Genomic DNA, 16771 nt, shown 5'->3' with positions numbered 1-16771 from the left:
CCGACCAAATGGCTGAGGGAGAGGGTGACAAAATGACGCAACACATGAATGGAACCGTTAGAATTACCAACCAACAGCAACATAAACTATATGTGACACATCGTGATGTTGATGTTTTTTTGTATGTACTATACATAATGAATATTTTCCATCAACGACATAAAATAAAATAGCACAAAGGCATTATTTCAATAGTCAGTCGTTGTATATAATTAATTATTATATTATTGTAAGAAAAAGAAGCAAAAATAAACTGTAGAGTCTGAGCTTTTTGTTCATTGCCAGTTATATTTGTATGTGCTTGTTTATATCCATACATGGTGTGCTTTCATAAGGTATACTTCAACACTACCCTGTCCTATTTCTGCTCTCTTGGGGTCCCATCGTGGGGTACCCTTCAAATGAGGTCTATTTTTGCTTTTGGATTTTCCATATGCATTCCTGTTTATATCTTTCATATGTTTTGGCCGTATCTTTCATTTATTTCTGGCTCTATTTATCTTTGGCTATTTCTGAGCTTTTTTAGTCTACGGTCTATTTTTGCAATAAAGGGGTGGGTAAAGTTGTTTCCCTTTTATTGTCATCTGGACATACCCAGGTGAATTCCTAGACATGAACGAAATACTAGAAACTCAGGAGGTTGTCCATTAATTTCGCGCACGCAATGGTTCTACTGGCAACAGGATACGCACTGATTTCTGACAATTGCTGGCATGCCCAACCCTCCGGACGAACTCAAGGTGGTGCAAAACCGCACTACAACCAGTTTGGACTGGTGATGGGAATGCGCAAATTATCAGTCAGTTTTCCGGTTGACTTTCCAACGCTTTGCTAAGGCGCCCACTAAACAGCCTCAGTTTCTAACCCACCAGCAATATGTCGATTTTGGGGCTCGAACCCACGCAGTATACCAGTAATGGTTTGGAATTACAACGATGTTACCACTACACTATCGCAAGCTTGAAATATATATGTTAAAACCTAATATAAATACCTGTCACTGACGATAAATCGAGAAACGTTTCCGATAACTTATAATTAGCCCGTGCTGTAGAGTATAAAGTGGAAATAAAATATATAAATAATGTTATTTACAAAAAATAAATACTATATCTAAATTCGTACAACGTATATTGCCGAATGGGGGAGAAATCATTCCACATATAGAGTTGGTCAAGCCCAGAAGGTTAGCATTCACACTCAGTAATGTTTCAAACCACCTGTGAGTGGTTTTCACAGAGAATATAGCAGCGAAAATATATGAAAAATAAATAATATACCTAAATTAGTATTTTTATATGTAGTCCACAGGTAGAATTAGTCAAGCAAAGTAAGTCTATTATCAGAATGTTCATAAATAGCCTGCTGCGAAATATGAACAATTTACAGAGAAAATATCATATATTATATTTGTGAACAGACCGATAAACAAATAATTTAAAAATTAAACTAGTACAGGTATTTATATCGTATAATTTATGTATCAAGTATTCTGGCATTTTAAATTATTCAGGTTTACGAGGTACAGATACAATGATCTATTTTAGGTTGACCTGTAAATTTCAGTGAGTAGAAAAGGCGTTGACGCATACATTTTCCAGAGCAGTCACAAAACCGCGAAAATGTCTAAGCTGTTGAGTCAAATTGAGATCAAGGTGGTTTATTGTATTTGGAAAAATTCGTTACGTTACCTGATATACAGTAAACCCTTGTGTATCTTCTCATCTGTAATTAAATCGCTTTTGTAATAATAATAATGAGTTACTCTGTGCTTACAATGTAATATCGAACACTTAAATTAGCTCAACGATTGGATACAATTAATAAGTATCTTTCAATCCGTGAATCTGTCAAGCAGCAACTGCAACAACGCCAAGATGTTCATGTTGAATTTACAGAGGATTCAGACCAGTTGTTGAAAACAGCCACGAAAGCCACTAAAGATCTTCCGTCGTTGCAACAAAAAGCTATGTCAGCCGAAAAAATAGGTAAATCAACCTTTTAAATAGCAAACAGAACTAAACTAACCAAAGAAATTCTCCGAAATCTTCCATATAAAAAGGCTGATAATCAACCAAACTTACGGCAACCTATTGAGTATATCGAAGTATGAGGATGATGATGCAGAAGAAGAATCAGAAGATCCGTCGTCATCATCACTACAGAGTAGAAGTAATATAATGTATAAGTTTAATGAGGATGGTATTGAAGATATCAATGATAAAAATTAATTGGCATAGCTGCGTTTGGATATATTGTTAGAATTGACATGGAAAACAAAAATAAGTCGGCACTATAACATTCACACATTTGGGTTACGGATATATTTCGTGTTAGTTTTGATATTCCTAAAATCATCTCTAGTGATGATCAAAGAAAACAAAATGGAAATCTTTACAGGAGAAGTAAAGATACGTGTTGAACAAGAAAAACAAAAGATGTTGAAATTGAGAGTCAAATTGAAAAAATAGAAAAAGAAAGGAGAAAATCGGGTACATAAACTAAATCTGAAATAAGAAACAGGGAAAACAGAGAAAACTACTCACCTGGCAGCGTTCTTTAGAACCACCATCAGATCGATATGATGAACACCTGAAGGAGCGACCGGAAGTGTCGTTGCCAATATAAGTAGTGGAAAACGCGGCAGTAATATGATTGCTGAATCGTAGGTGATGCAGGAAAAACTTTGTCCCAATACCATCTTTGCTGATGTTGATCGATTGAAATTCTGATTTTTGGAAGACCAGTCGGCATCAATGTTGACGAAGTTATCAGTGTGGCAGCTGCTATTTGTCAGCGTTTAAGTATCGGTGGTATCATGGACAGTGAAGTCTATCTGGCGCTGATTGATGAAATTAGTGAGTGATCAATTAGATCGACCATAAAAAATAACATGAGTATACGCATTGCCAAACGCAGACCTGAATGCATCATTGTGATATCTTCACTATTAACGGTTTAGTAAATGATATACGGAGATGGACTCGGCGATGTTGTTCAAGGTCTATTCAGAAGGGTAGGTCCAAAACATATCCGGTTTCAAAATAATTTGGTATGAAAGCTATCGAAGTTGTTCGTTATACGGCTTCTTGCACAGTTGGAAATCTTGCTGGTAAAGCACTGTTTCGGTCAAAGATAGGTTCGCACGATTAGTACGACAATAACCACTGCCATTAAAATTGACATGCACCAAAGTAAGTATTCCAGAAAAGCTTCACAGCACCGATGTGGTGCCACCAAATGTCAGCAAAATAATAATAAAGCTGCAAATGAGCGGTTGAAAAAATTAGTTTGAATGCAATCACGATAAAACAAGCCGCAGCTCGATAGAGAAAAAAAAACGTAACTGCAATTCTAATAGCAGATAGTGGTCTGGCCCGTCATCGCTGGCGATATTGATCAATGGTCAAACGTGTATCTGATCCACCATTTGACACTGACGCACCAATACTCACGAATGAGTCTGTTCGGGATTTTTAGTATTATTGTTATAAAACACGAAAATCAGACCAGCCTGGACGAATCAAATTACAAATCCAATACACGTTAAGGTATTTCTTGACGGACGAGGTATTTATTGAAATGCACGGTAATCATTTAAACAATGATGATACCGCATAAGCACCAATTGAACGATGTGGATTCGTTTACAATGATATTATAGCGTTGTTTTACAGTGCCAGATATATCACTGAATGCAGAGAAACCGAATCATGCTTCGATAACGTTGATGTTGCTACGACAAGGATCAGTCCTGCAAAATAATCCGATGACTGTTCACAGTCAGTCTTTCCGTCCACGTTGTTTTGCGAAGGACATTATGGACCACCCAGACTATAGGCAGCATCACATGGTACAATTAGCACAGGCTAGGTCTGATGTTACAGCAGCTGAAACTATACCACGACAAGCCACTGCTTTTGCGACACTACATGGTGTTAATCTACATTTCACCTTAGGGTTTCCAGCATGACAATATCAGGTTAATGTAGATGGTACATTTACATATGTGATACCACTATCACATATCTTCGGATTCTGTAGACATGTTAGAAAAGTTATCTTAGGAGCAAAACATATAGACACCCTGGTTAGGAGAGGCACAGTCAACGGTGCTTTATGGCGTGTTGGGATTTGTGGCGCTGGTGGTGGTAAAGTAACGCTAAACAACTAGCATTATGGATACCAAAGATGACCCCACCTTTGAATGAAGAACAATGATTATTGTCGAACATAAATGACGGCGGCAAGTCAACACTGTCGTGGCTGACAATAACCACAAACACAGCACTAGGCACAATAGGGACATTTACATGGCAGATCGCATTACATCAGGGAATTTCAGCACCACGTTACATATTCGCGGCATTTCAGCGTGTTCCATATATAAAGAACGGACAGAAGCCCAGTGGTGTTTGATATATTAGCGGTATCTACTTATTCGCTCAGGGTAAATTGACATCAAGAACCATCCAAGGACATAATACTGAATTTTGACCAAAAACAACGTTACATAGGCGTATTATAGTTTGATCCGATTTATGGGGTGTGATCAGAATCTCAACTCTGTCCTGCAAATTTTTAAGCGGGATTATTCGACGTTGTATCCGATTTATTTTGTCTCGTTGGAACATCTGAATTTAGTTTGGGTAAAAGTAACTCTGAAATCAGTGGCTTTGCAGGACCAAGAAAGTATAGTTGTCTGAACGTTAAGTCAAACTACAATGACACCATGAAATCAAGAACTGATGTGAGACTTGATCCTACTGCGAATGAGAGCAGTGATACCGGCGGTATATTCCAGTTTCTAGCGGCCTTACCAACGTTAATTCCAGTAGCTGATTCAGCTTCAGCAAAAGCGGCTGCACTTCATGCCGTTGGAACAGCTGCCGGTATGGCACAGAAATAAATCAAAAGGCATAAACACCTAAAAAAAGCGACGCGGCCTAAGATTACCTGGAACACGGTATGGTCAAGGTCTAAGGATGTCGGGAACGTTTCGCTAAAACTCCCCAGGTCAAATTTTGATTTACGTGATGTTGCTCGGCGAGTAAACATAAACAACTTCAGAGTTCTTTTCATGCGAAACCAGTTACCGATATAACCAAATCATGTTGATACCAGCATTATTAATCTCGAGGCAAATTTTGTTGCATACGAGGTTGATCCACTTGGAGTTGTTTATTTCGATTCGTCTTGATTGGCACCACCGAGAGAAAGTTTAGGATGTAGTGGATTGGACGGTGACATACCAAACTGGTATTCAACATTGCCACCACAAACATCAGCGGATCCACAAATATGCATTCCAGAGGTGCTTGCGGTACTTAACGCCTTGTTTTAAACAGGTCAATGGTTTACAATGGCATATATGTATGGTATATCTGCTAAAAGCAAGCCGCATGGCAAAATTGATTTATCCAAATATACAACACAAAATAAACTCACTGATCCTTTTCGTCTCGCCTATTTGACCAAAATGACGTTGTAGGTTTTCGAGATCAGCAAAGGTTGGTTAAAGTCAGGCAATATCCCGTTGACATATATTATTTTGCATATTTCTCGGAGGAAACGTTTAACAATGGGGAAGATTATGACGAATTAGAAAAGCTGGAGATATCATGTATGGCGATCTCAATATGAATATAAATACAACTATCAATGCGGGAAAACAAAAATCAGACAATGACGTGGCAACTAAAAATACGTGGATAACAGCAACACCTAAATCGAACTGCGAACAGTAAGTACGTTGTTAAAACCGGCGAGACAATGAGTGGTGAACTCAACACGTGAGAAAATAGCATTGGTATTTCGAAGATAAATTTTATTGTGAATATAACGGTTGTCAACATCTAACTCTCTGAAATCGCTGGAAAACCAAAACGATTCAATATCGCCTAATTCATACGACTCCGCTCACCAATGCGGAATACACAGTGGCTTCTAGATGGGCAACGTGGTCACTGCAAAACAGTTCCATGAAACATATCGCTCAGGTCACTGAGATGTACAGGCCCTCTGTGTTTAGCGCCGCTAAATTTGATACATTTGCGACATATATATCGCGTCATTCCACCGTTAGATTATCCGGAACCGTACGATTTGTGCTAAATTGACGAAGAAATATTCATACTGTATCCAGAAGACAAAACACTAATCGCAACGACATGTTGGTGGTGTATGGAATTTGTTGCGAAAACACCTCAGCTGGAAACTTATTATATACAAAAATGAATCCTACATAATGCACTCGGTATAATCAAGCATGAGCGTGCAGGAAATCAACGACAAGCACATAATATAACAAAAAATACATATCGCAGACAAATCATCGTTATCGACATTATTGTATACGCTGTTTCCTCACTGGTCGCTGAAAAAATGACGATAATGAGTACGTTATACGCGACGCACGTGTTAGCGGGCTTAATATACGGTGCACTATCAGACAATTAGGGATATTTGTTATCAATATGACACGGTAGCCAATGCTGCCAGGGCCACATGTTGAATCGGAAAAAGATAATAATGACCACATACATAAGGATACGACTAGCACAGATTATTGCTAACACAACACAACCGACGAGTACACTGATATCAACAGCGTCTACACAGAAAGAATCCGATATTGATGTTCCAGCGTTTGAACTGTATATCATTAAAAATGATTTTCTTAATCAAGAGACCACTATTATATTATCATATACGAGAATGGTGAAATTTTGATGCAGAATACTTTCAGAATTATGTGTTAGTAACAATAATTGGCAAGATTCATATATATGTAATATCCCAGTGCGATTACAAAGAGTAAGTTCTCGATTATTTTAAAATTGCAGAGGAACAAATATTTACGCTGAAACTACCTGGGTTGGATATATATATAAAATGAAGCAGGAACTCGAATACGAATATCTTCCGAAAATTATTGCAGCGTTGGAGAAGTTACGGGGCCCTACATATCTTATCTGACATAACAACGATCCAACAGGTTGCGGTCGTCATGTGTCTCCTGGTACTGTCTATAACACATCGACGATTTCTGTAAATCTGGTCTATAACGCAGCCGACGGTAGCTATACTGAGTCTTCGTATTCATTAGGGCAGGCTCAGCAGGGATATGTTCTTTAAAGTTTTTCTCCGGATGTCCCTCCAAGTCATTTGATTGTTCAGGTGCCAACTAATCTTGTTTATTTACGTTGTCATTATCCGTCACTGTTACGAATACATTTTCTTCTAATCGATCCAGGCGGTAATTTATTGGAAACATGTAGTTGTGAAGAATGGACTGTTAGTTTGCATCTGCGTGACAGGTAAAAACGGCACACCATGAAAAGAATTACCCCCAAAACCCAATATATTGTCCTTTGTTTGTTGTTGTTTGTGCTATTTTTCTCATCGTGCGGAAATATACATCGACTAACAAATTGCGTTAATTGTCTCGCACGTGCACTTGCGGCCGGTGAAGATTATTATTCTCAAGACAAATTTAATCATATTATCTCAATGACTCTTACCAATCAAATAAATTTAGTTATATCAAGTTGTTCGTGTAAATCTTCCAATGAGCAATTTGATGAATCTATACACTTCCGCTAGTGTACATCTGCCTTCTTCACGCTACTGTATCATCTCAAAATCATCGCTGATTTTTCAGCAAAGAGTTGTATTGCGAGACCATCTTGCTGCAATTTTTCGATCACATAGATAATCTTATTAATATTTTCCTGGTTCATTATACATCAAATGTGTTTATATCGAGACCAATTCGACGACGTGTTGTTGGATCGTGTTAACTTACCGTGATGAATGCATGCAGGGATTTCTAAAGATGTGCAAATAATTCATTAAACTTACCAATGTCCATGTCTCCAGGACACATTGTCGCATGAATATTTAAAAGAGTATGTGTATCGCGAACGTTTAAAAGAACACACACAAAAAAATACAGTTATCTCTGATCACTTTTGGAATCCGAGTATACCCTAAATAGCATCTGTGTTTTTGTGCCTGCCCCTTGTAACTATTTGGCCGGATTTGCTTGTTTGTCAAGCATGACATCATTGTCAAAGACTAGATTGTGGATAGCCCCGTTGAGATCGTCGACGGAAGGTACTTCAATGATATCTGTAATACATTCATTATATTAATTAAACATTTTATAGCATCATTTGTTATCCACTGATGGTATCTACTAAGTAAAATATGTTCTGTCTGAACCACCTCATTATCAGGTTCATCAGCAACTGGGTTTTACCCGATCCATATGCACCAATTAGAATAGCTTGAATGGAATTTGGTAACAATGGATTAAGCTTGACCGGTGCTTGCTCACGCGTCGCTAAAACATAAATCGCGTTCAAATAGAACAGATAGAATATTATTTATAATCATGATTTTATATTGTGTTATATGCAAGACAGTCACTGGTACAACATTTCTGAGAGCAACCATGTAAAAGAAATAACACGCCTGCACTTAAATGTAAATGTAAAATATGAGGCACACAAAAAAATTAAGATTGTGAGTATTTCTGTTGAAGCAGCGTGTAGCGATATTGCTATGGCGCTCTGGAAAATGAATATAACACCATTGGCTACGTAACCTGGGGAAAAGCATCTTCCAGGATATAATTACTGTGGTCCTGGAACTCGCCTTCATATCAGACTTGATGAACAAAATCAACCGAAACCAGGATAATTACCGGTACATGCGATTAATCAAACGTGTCATGTTCATGTTGTCGCGTACAAAATCCATTTCTACAACAACGTCATATCGCAGATATCAATTTAATTCACACCATAAATGCTTTAAAGAATAAAAACTCTCACTCTCGATGTGGTTAAGAAGATCGGTAAGATAAAAGGTAAATAAGCGCTGGGAAACGGTAATTAAAAGTCAACAATTAAATGATGGAGTCGATTTTTTATAGTCCAGTCGGATACTGGAGAGGTACAACAGCAATTAAAAAACTCGCCGATGCAGCAGGTTTCACACGTGCTGTAGCCGCAGATTGGTTGTCACGACAGGCACTATGGCAAATTAACATCCACGTTCCAAAACAATTCAACATTTTCATGTCAGCACACCGAACGATGTTCATCAGGCAGATATCATGTTTTTACCACATAACGTACATAAACTGCGCACATATAACTACACGTTGACTGTAGCAGATGTTGCAAGTGGATATACAAAGGCTGAACCAATATCGACTAAAACAGTTATTGAGGTCGTAGCAGCGCTTGAACGAGTTTATTGCTCAAGGACCTCTGCGCTCTCCACAACTGCTACATCGTGATCCTGGCAAAGATTATCTCGGTGCAGTACAGATGCCGATGCAGCGGCAACACTTTAAAATCAGACATGGACACACAGCGATACATCGCGATCAGGCAATCATTGAACGATATATTCAAACTGGTGCACAGCGACCTTTTGGACATCAATATGCCCAATAATTACTGTACGTTCAAGACAGATCTCGATAATGGTTTGCGTGACTACCTCATGTGGTGGTTTCGTTAGAGAAGGAGGTCACGAGGGAAATGACATGAAACATGTCGATGCAATTGCTTCAAAACACATACCACGACAAAAATCACCAGATCAGCTGCAACAACCAATGTTGAACAGTCATGTTACCGTGAGGTATTTATATCATCCTTGTTAAACTTGAGGGTGGTGCAGTAAGAGTAACCGATTCATGTGGAGAGTAACAACACTTTCCAGCATTGTAAGATCTACTACAAAGCCACCAATCTACGGATTAAATTCAAATGGCCCTCAACGTGGATTTGTGCGTGAAAAAGTTCAGTTAAAAAAATACTTAGTTACCACCAGATTGGATACGGCGACGCAGAGGCTAGGAGACTTCCCCATATGTGCCAATAATCGCTAACATGAATAGCACGTGTTTATTTGAATAATATACAAATCTCATCCCATATAATTTGTCTCGGGATATATTTCTCAACGATTCGTTAGGTCATCACCTCGCCATCCGAAGAAACTATGATGCGTGCATGGGCTGACACAAGGTTGTCTCATCTCTTTGGCAAGCCAGTGAGTTGGCGTTAAAAAATCCTTGATCGAGTTTTACTCGATATGGACCCCAGCCAGTACCCCTGGCATTATATATAAATGGTTCAAGAAGGTCCACGCTACAACGACTAATATAAAAAGAATCTGTGGCGACTGTAACAGCGTCGTCGGGAAATATGTTGTTCATCGATAATAAGTGTATCGATGAGTATGCCAACATATATGATCTCAAATGAGTAAACTGAGGAGAATTTCCCTCATAGTAGATAACTTTTGCACCTACGTGTTTTCCATCTTGCATGATTGCATTAATCAGTGACAAAAACACACCTCGCGCAGCTGCGACCTTGACAACAAAATCTAATTCGGCTGGATAGATGATTAATCTTGTGCAACGACGTGCATTATCAGATGATAAACGCTGATTAAACTTACGATACTTTTTCTGCAGATATCTTTGTAATCTTTTGTTAACCAGACAGATTATTTTGATTTTGTAATAAATTATCGCAGAGGTTATAGGTAATGATGTGAGAAACTTAGCATGGAACATGTATCGAAATAGCAATATCGGAGACCAAACACGCTGATATTTTGCGCAAATGTGACATTGGTATCCGGTTTATTGACGTGCTTACCAAACTAAATTGGTACTACATGAAGAATATTTGGTAGTGGCCTTCAAAATAACGATGACACCCGCCAAGTCCAAGAAAAGCCGCCGGATTAGCAGCAATGATGTCAACATTAATCATGTCAGAGGAATTATATTGTGTGTATTATTATCATAGCCAAACGCAACAAAAGATTGTGATACATGATCTTGAAATGCCTTAGGAATTGGATGTCATTTATCTTTTTGTTGGGCTATATGAGCCACAACGGCCGTGGTCATAAAGCAGTTAACGAGTAAATCTTCGTTGTATATATTACATGTTGCTAACATTTGTTTCATCGCACGTTGTAAGGAATCGTTCCAATAAAGAACGCCAGATGGCACAATAAACTGATCAAATTCATCCGACTCAAAGTCATCTCCGTGAAATAGCCAGATCTATAGAGGGTTACGCTCCCTATGTTCTAGATTTCTTCGTAGATATCGCCGTCATAAAATCGTATTATTCTCTCTCTTGGAAATTTTGTCACTGAGTCGGTCAATACACGTGAATTATGATCACATACAATTATCGGAACACAAATGCTACACAATTGTACAAAATCTAATTGGTTATTTTTTACATTTTGGAATCTTTAATTTTTTTCTGAAATAAACACGTCATTTATTTTAGATTTGTTAATAAGAGAGCATTCCCATGTATGTATGTTCTTATTCTTAATTCTGTAAATCCATTTCCTCATCTCGAGTTTGCGAAATGCTGTCTGACATGCTGATCCACGTAATTTAGCGTGTTTGTTTTCGTCGGAGCATTAGCAGCTATGTCTAGTTCATTTCAACGATAACACGCATAAACAACTGCGGAAACTGGATATGCATTATTGTAGTATGGTTTGTCATTCCGCTGAAAATAACTGCCTTATAATTGTTATTTACTATGATATCATTGTTATAACGAGGTGATTCCTTAACAGGGTCGAGTTTATCACGAAGAATCCCAGTCGGGCTGTCTACACTAACATGTTCAGCAATACATTTTATTCGGAATATATACTTGCTGTCATCAAGAAGATTATAAACAACAGCAGATGCTCGTTTGTCATTCATGGTGCAATCAATAAATGTTCCATCGTGATCAATCTTAAATGTTGAAAAAACATGGGACCCATCGTCATTGATAAATTCGTTCTTTGCTTGTTTTACAAAATCATTCAGTGGTAACTCAAATGTATTTATTTTCTGTCATCTGATAATCCGTCAAAATCTGATTTGGTGATGTGGTCAGTTTTAGATAATCTTGCAAACTTATCTTGTACTGCTTGAAGTGATCTGATGTAATTTCTGATGAGTTTTAAATCGGTTTTGATTTTGGTAATATGGTTATGTTCCCTGTGAGATCTTGATATTTTCTTTGGCAGTAATCTAGCTTCGTCACATCGTCCCATGCTATATGGTTACTTTTTTTTATAAGTATACATAATTGTATTTCTTTAGTCATTCTATCATCTAGTTAGAAGTTTACTAATAGCATCAACGTGGAAGTACCGGCCTAAAACCTTGTCTGGTTTGTGGAGTTGCCAATAAAGGTAAAGCACAGTTGTGTGTAGCGTTTATTGGGAGAAAATATCGTGCGTTGAAATGATACTTCGAGATTACAAATGCTTCAGATGATGGAAAAATGAAAAATCAAAAAGATTTCATTGGTCGTTATATTAAAAACGATTAAATTGACGAAAATAGCGAAAAATATGTTAATCACGTTATTGAGACTCGTGCGATGCCCCTTATATCGATTTCCCCATGTTGTGTATATCAAATAAACATATTCACATTGTACAACACACAAAAACCATCACGATGTGTCCCATATAGTTTATCTTGTTCTACATCAGTCATTTCAACGGTTTCATGCATTTTGTCGGATCCCACTCCTACTGCGACACTATCATCTATGTAACTTAAAATGAGTCGATCATTTGTTTAGATTGAGTCATTAGATTGTTCCTCTCCTTTTCTGATTAATACTCGCACAATGAAGGGAAATGAAGTCAATAGGCACGGTGGTGTGGGAACTTTAGTGATTTGGTTATAGACGTATTGTTTCGTTGAGTCATTAGTATAATCAACATCGTCTGTGATATAAGCAAATTATTCAACAGTGTCTTTAATTGGAACGTTTTCAGTGACTTCAGCTATGTTCTGTGCTAGAGCGTTTTTCAACTGATAATTATATCTTGAATGTCCACGTTATACGTTTCCAATTTGCCAGTTTATTCTTGAACAATCATAATCTCATCTGGATCAGCACCACCAACAACAACACTAGTAAGCTTACTCACATGTGCTCTGGCCGCAAACCAAATGATCCACATCAGCACTGTTTCATCCAGCAGATTAACGGCCCTAAATATTAGTAGCCATTCTCTACCACACGATAAGTTCTTTAGCGTGAAATCAATAAGTGCAAACCCAAATGTCATGTTGCAAAATCCATGTTGACAATACTGGTTTTACGTGTGCCTTGCACCATCGATGCGAGTCCATTTCATATAAAGACACCAGGAAAATGTTTGATTGATTTAGCCGCGTGAGTAAATCAAGTATGGCAACGGGACCTGACCTGGTAATCAAAGACCTCTGCCAGGTGGCCCGATTGATGCCGGTCCGCCAGCCCATAACTATACATCCTTTACACCCACTGGAGCTGCTTCAATCGTTACAAGGAATGAAAATATTCGACCAGTCTTCTGCATTTATGTCTCGTCTTAGTTAAAAAGAATAATGTCACTGAGGTATTTTTTGCTTGGCCGCATCAAGCTGAGCGAGTTGTGTAAACCACAAAGAAAAAATTCCGTTTCATTTTTCTAGAGAACGTTTGAATGTGACCCCAAAATTAATGTTATTGTTTTTATATAATTTTGCAAGTTTTTTTGTCATTAAGGCTTAACGTCACTTCATGATAGGACATTATTTTTTAAATACGCAGCAGTTCAGTTATGAATTTTTTCAGACATATCGTTGACCCTAATACCCAAAAAATGAGTAATGTCGTAAAGTTTCACAGCATAGCATATGCCATTATCGCCAGCTGGAGATACACGTGTATAAAAGTACATGAACAAGTTCATTTGTTACAATGAACAGTAATACATTAGATCCGACATACAAAATTCTAGTTGATGTTCTGATGGCGTTAATGTACGGCCACAAATTATAATATTAATGTGAAATTCGAGGAGTTTCTGCAATATAGTCAAGCCAAATTCCTTCAGAGGGTTCGACATTACCGTTTGACCTGAACATAACTTCAGTCACTATTAAGGTGTCAACTATCATCTCACTTTGCTCTTGAAAAACATCTCGATTTATATGTTTTGACAGGGCCTCGAAAATATGTTTTGGTGCAGTAACTCCATCTTTTTTGTTCTTATTCGCCATGTAAATTGTCCCGCAATACGGGTTGGTAGGTGTGCGTATGTGGCATGCGCGAGAAGCAACACCGTTTAGGTGGTTGCTGACTGAATAAATTATAGCAAGCGTGATTTAGTCGCCAATGAAGAAGAGAACACATTCATCCACAAATTCTGCATTAACATCTCAACTTTACCTGCATCAACTCCTGAACGCCGAATTTCATATTTGACATTTTAAATGGAATAATATGACTATTTGTTTGGCTCTAAAACTATCATTGCGAACATCTCTATAAAACACAAATATTCGACTGATTAGAATGGAACAAGAAAACTTAACTAACCTCAAACAAGTTGTACTTGACCCTGTTATAGGTTAAATCTGTCTCTGAACTTCCTATGCTGGATATTACAGAAAGATGTGATCAGAGTTTTCCATAACTGCTCATCATCTGACCAATTTAATGTGTAAGAAGACCAAGTATTATTGGTCGGAAATAAGTCAGGCGGCGGTAGACAACTTAGAGGCCATATATACAAGTGCACCAGTTCTTTTAGCTCCCGATTTCAAAGAACCATTTGTTGGTAAAAGTTAGGTACGGGTAGGTGGGAAATTAATTCAGGAAGATAATTATGGCTTGGATCATCTAGTGTGCTATCTAACACAATTAAACAATCACTATATAAATTGTGCCTTGATCCGGGATCGTTTGGCTTTAGCTTTTGCTTTGAAGTAAATACTAGCCCTCTTTCTTCTCCAGTTATTGTATTTAATGATCACAACCCTCTTACACTCACAAACGTAATGAAAATGAATGTCAAAGATTGTTAAGATCGAGTTTCATGTTGCAAGGGGAAATTAAAACATAATTGCAGATGCACTTTCTCGTGTATATCAGTGTCACGGAATTGTAGAAATCCATTTATGTATTAAATGCATATACTCGGGTTTCGTTTTTTGTGTGTGTACATCTATACCTGAGGGTGATTTATGTATATTGTATTATGTTACGAAAGAGTGAGTCCGGTTCATCATATGCCGTACGTGCGAAGTGCGTTCGATCGAAAAAAAACGAATACATCAAATGCACAAAGGATGTAGGGCTTCATCGTCTGTGTATACATGCCTCATCTTATGACGAAATCTTTACATTACAGGACGTTTTGTCGGTGATCAGTCTACTTAATGACTTGCACATCTTCAGCTATAGAGCTGATCAGAGTCTACGGGGTACTAGCTGTAGAGCTGACCATATAAGTCGACCACAGCGGCTGTAAATCTGAACCATAGCAACTGAATAAATGTCTCAGCTATGAGCTACATATTTCTTATTTGGACTGTCTCATTTAATATGGCGCTTGCAATATATTGTATGATTGTATTTGACGACATTCATAATGTTTTGAGAAGCATCCGAATGGGTGAGATATGAGCATTTGTTTGTGAATTTAGCAGATAATGCTTGATATAAAAAAATTATATTTGAATCGGTTATATTGGCTTGTGACTCTCGAAACTATCGATTGCAATTTTGCATTTTAATTAATGGAAATTTTCTTTCTTGTTTGGAATTGCTTCCACTCTGCTTGTTAGTAATTGTATATGGATGAGGTGAAACCAAATGTCATGGTTAAACCATACAAATTTACCTGGCGATTTTTATATTCTATCCATACATATGCATCGAGGAATACTGGTAATTATATTCATTTCAGACAGATGTACGTGCCGTCGATGTGGCAACAGTCTCTTGATGCGATGAAATTGCACGACGTAATCATCATCGCTTTTGGTGGCGGACGCAAAGATTTACCTATTGAATCTTTTATCAACGCTTTAATTTTAAAGCATATAATCTCTGAACTTGTTTGATAATTTGTTTCATTGCGAACAGAGTATTCAGCACTTACTTGTGTTTTAGCTTGGTTTTCATTGATTCTGACCACTGTACAAACCTATCGCATCACAGTACGTAAAACTACACGGTCACTGTTTCACTGCAAGGTCACCAATAAATTATGAGACCTTTCGACAATTGATTTATTATAAAAGGTTTATTTGTTTTAGAAAATGCCATTTCCGTTCTATTTCGATACAACACCTTTTTTCCGAGATGAACAGTGTATAGTTAATTCTCTTGAGGTAGCCAAAGACTGGTGTGTAACTGTTGAAGTGTTGAATGCGCTCATAAATTATTCCTTTGTTGCCAAAGTCATACAGTTCTCAGTTGGCTTAAAAATAATATTTTTCACTGTTGTTGGGGTTCTGCAAAAATTATTCCATGAAATGTTAGCCAGCCAGGCTTCTTTTACCAACTCATTTTTATCAATCAGCAGTGTGCATTTGTAGTCATATTCTGCGATTTGATTTTCATTTATCTTTATCATCGCTACCCATGTTAGGCTTCCAATTTTCAAGTTGAAGACGTACAACTTTTGTAGGTGATGGCTTTGTTTAGTCTCCTTTTTATTGTCCTATCTGTGCCGATATTAAAACGTGAAAAAATAGAATGACTGGCGACAGTCTCAAACTTTTTAATTTGCCGTCTAGACCAAGCTCTAGTCAGCCGAAAACGAATTTTTAGGCAGATCTCTCTCTCTCTTTCTGTATATATATAAATAAATAAATAAATAAATAAATAAATAAATAAATAAATAAATAAATATATATATATATTACAAGTAATTA

The sequence above is a fragment of the Sinohyriopsis cumingii genome, chromosome 14 (genome assembly GCF_028554795.1).
Source record: "Sinohyriopsis cumingii isolate HCF-2022 chromosome 14, ASM2855479v2, whole genome shotgun sequence".
Taxonomy (NCBI): Eukaryota; Metazoa; Mollusca; class Bivalvia; order Unionida; family Unionidae; genus Sinohyriopsis; species Sinohyriopsis cumingii.
Note: the sequence above shows the minus strand (reverse complement) of the source record.